We start from the raw sequence: 7,426 nt of genomic DNA on the forward strand, positions 1-7,426 counted from the left end.
TTTTTTTTTTTTTTTAATTTTGGAAGGTTGAGTAATTAATTGAAAATGGTGTATTTATTGGTGGAAAAATAGTGGACAAAAATGTCTATATAATGTGTATGCTTCAAATTTTAACTGAAGAAATTTATAAATGAAATTTCACTTTTGTTGTCAAGTTTTTCTTAAGTTTCTCATAGCATGTAGTTTTCATAAGCCCATTATTTTGCAAAAATCATAATTTTATTTTTACAATGTTAGATTAAAGACAGAAATCTACACAAAGTCATGAAGTATACTAGAGTTGCCAGAATTCTAGTTATCTGTTTTTGGATGTTCTTGTGGTTAATTTTAATAGTCTAATAAGTTGTAACTAATATATGCCATTTTATGAGAAAGAATTAACATTATATAACATCTTGCTGAATTTCCTTACTGTAAAATGCATATTGATTATTTCTTTATTGAACAGATAAAATCATTGAGTGTCAAGCCATGTTTGCAGAGATGTTTACTTCTCATTAATAGTACCATTAGACAGATGGACTGTTAGCCTTTAAAATGTATTTCATTGTGAAATAATGGATCTGGTTGAAATTCTGATGAATATCAGTATAATCATTGCTATTTTGAATTTTATAGGATTTGGAGAATATGTATTTTTGCAACGTAAATATTTGTTTTGTTTACAGTGTGACAAGATCGTTCCTTAAGTTTATTAAGAATGTACAGATAGAAAGATTGTAAAATATTTCTGATAAAAGTCATAAATTTTTATTCAACCACAAAGTGTTCTGAGGCAAAATCTGCTAAGCCTTTGGGTTAAATATCTGTTTTTAAAAACATAGATCAATAATTTTCAGTTTTTTTTCTTTTTTATAAAATTATTTTATTTTGGAGCTAAAAAGAAATAATCCAGCTACATTTTTAAATCCCCAAAGAAAATTTTAAATAAAAAGTGCATTTTAATTTGAGATTTTTACCTATCCACCTATCTTGCACACATGCTTTTACAGCAAACTAAAAACTCAAATGTTTTGGTTAAAATTTTAATTATTGAAAGATTAGAACAATATTGGGAATAATGTACAATGGTTGCATTATCCATTGATCTACCCTCATGTGTTTACCACTTAGTGAAATTTTATAAATAAAACAAATATTCTAAAGCATGTAACCTGGGTTTTTTTTTGCAGGACTTCTATTAGCTGGCAGTATACTCCACAAGGAATTAAAATACATAGTAGCAAATAAGATAACTTAGCTCTGTGATTGTTTGAATTTTCAGGGATTTTTTAAATCAAAATAAATAGTATATAAATGATCTGGTATAAACTGTTTAGTGAAAAATAATGCAATTTTGCATTCTTTATAATGATTTCAGTTTACTATGTTCTAAAAAAATATTTTTTAATCATATTTACATATGATATGGAAAATAAATTATGCTATTCCATATTTTGACATTTAATTACACATTTTTTTAACTGTAAAAAGCTTTAAATAAAAAATTATTTTCAAAAAAATTTCATCTTATTTATTAAAGCATGAATCTATTCATTAGCATTATGGATTTAATAGAATAAAAATTTATTGCACTCGCAAAAAATTGAAACTGTTCAAAATTGAAATATATATTTGGCATCCAAAACATTCTTAAATAATACGTGGCAATAGCAACTGCAAAGAAATTATTATATCAAATGTCATTTCTTACCATGTTGAATATGTAACATGCTTGAGTATAATTAATATTCCATATTCAAAATAATTGTAGATTATGCATGATTGGGAAAAGTATTCCCTCTCTCATTCCTTAGGTCTTTTTCTTTCCATAGTTCCCATTTAGAGAATAATTGCCATCATTTTTGCCCTCTAAAATGAAAAAAAAAAGAAAAAAAAGTGGAAGTTAAATCTGACTTCCAACAAAAGTGGCTATGACTTTATTGCATAATATTTAGGATTCTTGAAATATTTTATGGTGAATAATATTTCAGCAAATGAAAATTAAAAAGTTGCATCTGAAAACATTTTATTATTTTATGTACATTATAAATTCTAACCCAATATGAAGAGAACAATGAGAAATAAATTTAATCATTAGAAAAGAAAACAATGCATTAGTGTTATGGTATTTAATTTTGATATCCCAATGTGGTATGTTTCTTTGGAGATTGATCGCTTCTGTGTTAGAAAGTATGCTGTCGTTGTTGTTGCCATATAGGTTCCGTTTTTTCCCATCTCGTATATGAAGTATAGCGATCACCGAAAAAATTCGAACTCGAAGAAATTTTGATGAATCTCTACGTTTTAGACATATCTACACTTTTTTCATTATGTCTGTTTGTGACAAAGATAATCAAGAATGTTTTGAGCTAGACGGCTAAAATTAAAGAAGTATTAATTTTTTTAATTAAGGTTTTTGCACCAAGTTTCTGGATTTCTGCCAAAATCTGAGTAAAATCCACTCAGAGGATTTTTAGTTTAGTTTAGTTACATTAACGTCCCGTTTTAAAGCAACACTAGGGCTATTTTGGGATGGGCCTCGTCATTTTGAACCTCTGTCAGATGACGAGGACAACACCTGAGCTGGCATTCCGTCTCCAAATTTCCACACCACACCAGCTGGGGGACGTTTGGCCTCGGCGGATTTAGATTGCACTAGACCCACTTACACAACGGTTCTTCGGTGAAATCGGGCTTCGAACTTAAAACCCTCCAGTTCCAAAGCCGAGACCTTGCCACCGTGGTCCTCCCACTCAAAGGAAATCTGTCTGCCTGGTTGTGTTCGAATATTAGTTTACACGATAATTACAAAACGAAGAGAGATAGATAAAATTCGGTAATCAGATTTAACATCTTTATTGTCGACATCTATCAAATTTTCAACCAAATCCAACTTTCATCTGTCTGTCTGTACTTTCAGAAGTATGTATACGCGATAACTTAAAAACGCATTGACTAAAATTTATCAAATTTGATACTTGATTTTGTAACTATAATTGCAGTTCTGGGTTAAATTATGGTCTGAATCTTTTGGTAAAAAGATATTTAAAACACAAATTCAATTTTCGTATACTGTGCTACATGCCAAGGATTAATCGCCAAGAACACACGATAGACAATAAAAAAGCTAAACTCAGGGCAAAGGTTACTCAAGGTCATCAGTATTTAGCGGAAGATAACATCCCTTATTAGAGAGTATGCGAGACGGTTTTGAAGAGACCACTCCCACTGGTTGTGTTGAACAAATTTCTAAGTTTGGAAGAAAGATAATGAATAAAAATAGCATCTAAAAAGCGATCTTAGCACTACATAATATATTTTGCATTAAATGAAAAGCATGGAAGTAGCCCTGATTACGAAGTCGGAGGATCGCGGATTCAACTCTTTATTCCACCTTAATTCTATCGTACCTGGTGCAAAGTAAATCTGTTATAGGTTTAACATTCTCATATTGCGATAAAGTAGTTTTTATGCCACCTTCAATAGTTATCAGTTAGACTAGATTTCAAGCTGAACTTACTAAAATTTGAAATTACGAGATTCTCCTCACTATTGTCATCGCCTAGCTTTCAATCACGACTTTAATGCAACTAAATAAAAATTTGCATAAAATAACATGACAAAAGAAAAACTCTTTAAATGATAATAGGAAATTTTTGTCTACAAAAACAAGAAGAAAAAAATTATACCTTTCCTATTACGAATTGAATCTTAAAAAATTTGCAAACTCTTTGTATGAATAATGAAACATTAGTTCCCAAACTTCGATTCTTGTCGCCCTTTCTGAATGTAATGAATTTACTTATATATATACGAACATTAAGATTGGCGACCAGCCGGTTCGCCAATCTTAATGTTCGTTAAAATTTTAATAATTAAATATTTTATGCAATTCCTACTTTAATAGCTTCTTCATCAAAATATTAATAATATTTAAACTTCAAATTTTGATATATAATTCACTCATAATATTATAAACGCCTTCAGTCATAACGTAATATGTATCTCTCTAATTTTCTGTTGGTTCCCGTAGAATTTATACTATAAATTAAAGTGGAAAGGATTAATCTGCAATTAATATAATAATATTTTTTTACTGAAACAAAGTATTTTTTTTTTGTAATATGATTACTGAAAACAGTCACTGAGCGTTTAAACTTTATGGGCACTAAAGAATATCTTTCCTAATTTATGTAATATTTAAAGAATTTGTCAACAAATATTCTCAGATTCATCATGACCAGAACGATTCATTAACAATGTTTCATTTTAAATGCATCAAACACTAAGAAAATAAAACGAATCGTTTAAAATAATCGGTTGAAAACAGGTTAAAAAAAAACTACTTAAAAAACGATGTACTTGAAACTATAAGCGTATACAAAAAAATATATAACATAAATACAATTTAATTACAAAAACATGCAAATAACCTAAAAATAATTTAAATCATCCGTTGATAATGGTTGTCATGTCAACAATCAGAACACAGTGCGCATGCGTGAATTTTCAACGCCAGTTACGGAACGCAAATGCGTGAGTTTTTCTACGCTAGTTGGGATGGTTATTGGATTTTTATGGCGCAAGAGCCAAAACTGGATATGCTGCGCCAGTTGAGGTAACGCTATGCAGATTAGAAATTTTTAATTTCTTTTATTCTCTTTTATTTTAATTCAAAAGTACTTCAGAATGAATCTGAAAGATCGATTAATTAACAATGTTTAATTTTAAATGCATCAAACATTAAGAAAATAAATAGAATCGTTTCAAATAATCAACCGAAAAATCTTAAGCCTAGCCTCATGACTGTTGGGAAAAAAACTAAAGCCGTACTCATTTGGCGGTGGAGAAAATGAAAAGATTTTTTTGGCAGAAAAGTTGGCGGTGGGGAAAATGGAAGATTTTTTTTGGCGGGAAAGTTAGTTTTTAATTAATAATTAAAATTCTAATTAAAAATTCAAAAAAGGGCTATCCTATCTTTTAAGTTAGATCAAACTGCACACGGTGTGCAAATTTGATTGAAATCGGTTAAGTAGTTTAGGAGTCCATCGCGGACAAACAACGTGACACGTAATTTATATATATTAAGATATTCAGTACGCTCTGTGTGCAACTCCTAACAAGCATTTTCGTAAAAAAATGATAGATAAAAAAATAAATAAAACACATTCTGACGCTTTAAAGTTAATAGAGCAAATTATCGTAAATGTAATAATTAGAGAAATGAATTAATAATTTTTGTATACATTTTCTCAGTTGTTAGAAGTAAGCTGGACCACATTCATTTTCCTTTCATATTCATTTTGCGCAATATATATATATATATATATATATATATATATTTATTTATTTATTTTAACAGCAACTGTTGAAAATCTAACTGCTTTAAATAGGAATAGCAAATGAAATAAAAAAAATTATAAGCTTTACCTTAATATAATGTTTGCAGTGCTCTTGTGAGGAAGTCAAGACTTACTCATTGGAAACCACTGATCTAGAGAGTAGTATGCATTGACAAGTTTCTTCTGCTGATCAAGAACTGATGAGATGGAATTAAAGCTGCTTAAAATTATGTATCAAATCAATGATTATCAAATACTTAATGGAAATATCAAATGGCCATATTTGTGTCTGCATGCTTTATTTTTTCTTTTACTGGTTGTTTTTAGATAATTATGGATATAAAACGAATTTAAAAATCATGAGATCTGCTCCGATTACATTAATAATGATAAAAACACAGGTACTGGAAATTATATATAAGCAAGGTGTTGTCGAATTCGACCGACAAATTCAGAGAGGTGACAGTAGGCATCAATAGGATTTAACAAATACCATACAACATTGGGTCCCAAACGATGTTTAGCAGGTGAATATCGCAAAAATATAAGGCTTCGGAGAATTGTTGGAAACTGTAAAAAAAATTATAAATCATGTTTCAACTATTTTTTCCGATAAGAATTCCAAACTAATTTTTCGTTTTCAGTAATTTACGACCCCCTGGATCATTAATTCGGCATGTTAATTACATGAAAAAAAATGTAAGGACATGTTTTCACTTTTTAAAAAATTAGTAGTTGAAACCCTATATTTTTGCGGTTTTCACCTATTAAAGTCTTTTGGAACCCTATGCTATATGGTGATTTTTTATCCTCTTGATGCCTACTGTCACCTCTCTGAATCTGTCGGTCAAATTCGGCAACATCCATGTATATTTATTGAATAATTAGAGTATCCGGTTCACTCGCTTCATGCAGTATCTGAATCTCTTGGCGATGAAAGCGGGATTATTTTATCAGTTACAACAAATTTTTCTTCTGAAGAAATGCTAAAACATAATTCCATTACCTAGGAAAACCGATTCCACCAAAAACATGCAGAATCTTTTTATAATTTTCTTGAGAAAGAAACCAGAGTGCGAAACAGGCTTGCAAGCTCCCTCTTCAAATAATTTCATCATATAATGCAAATAAGAATTTACATAGTGATACAACTTTAGAGCAAGATCACTCGGTTACTGGAGTCATTTACATTACGCCTATAGGGAGAGTAGCAAGTTATTATACAATGGAAATGCTTTACAAGACTCACACACACATAATTTGTAATAAATCAGGAATAAAAGAGGGAAAATCCCGATACAGTATTATAAAAAATACACTTATAAATTTTTTCCGCTTGATATGAATTATTAAAACAAATAAAAAAATAGTTTATGTGAAATTTTAAACAAAAAAAAAAAGTGAATTAATGGTTAGTTCGAAATATTTTTCAAATTAGTTTATAACAAATATAATCAGTTGACAAGTATGGAGAATAATGCTTTGAAAATGTGATCGCATTGTTCACATTCAGGGTTTATAATCTAATTAACTGCACATCTGTTTAGAAATGTGACAAATATTTCCTAATATTGAGAAGCGATTATTGATCTTTACGAACATTCAGAGATTGAGTTTTTTATTCTGTTAAGAAGGTTTTGCGAAATGAAAGTCCTTTATAAAAATAGATTTTAAAAATAATGATCAGCTTCTTCTTCCCCATCTTGCGAACATATTAGAGAGGTAAAAATGATTTAAATAGGAAATGACAAGATAAACAGAATTAAAGAAGTTATATGGAAATAACTGAACTTCAAAGGGAGTGAAAGAATAACTGAGGAGAATTTTCAAAAAACGAAACACGGGGCAAAATGCTGCAATATTTTTTTGTAAATGTGGTAATCTCTTGTTTGATTTGTTTGTAGAATAAAGATAAAGAATGAACCGCATTCTTGAAGAACCAACCACAATTTGGTACATATCGAAATCGCATATTGACTACTCCTATCCGCTCTGAGATATACGGACCTCTCTGAAAACATTAAAGGGAATTGATGTCGAGTCCGAAAGGCCATCACCGGCCACGGTACAACCCTCCCGTTATCGGCAGAGTGTAGTCAACC

The sequence above is a fragment of the Argiope bruennichi genome, chromosome 5 (assembly GCF_947563725.1).
Source record: "Argiope bruennichi chromosome 5, qqArgBrue1.1, whole genome shotgun sequence".
NCBI lineage: Eukaryota > Metazoa > Arthropoda > Arachnida > Araneae > Araneidae > Argiope > Argiope bruennichi.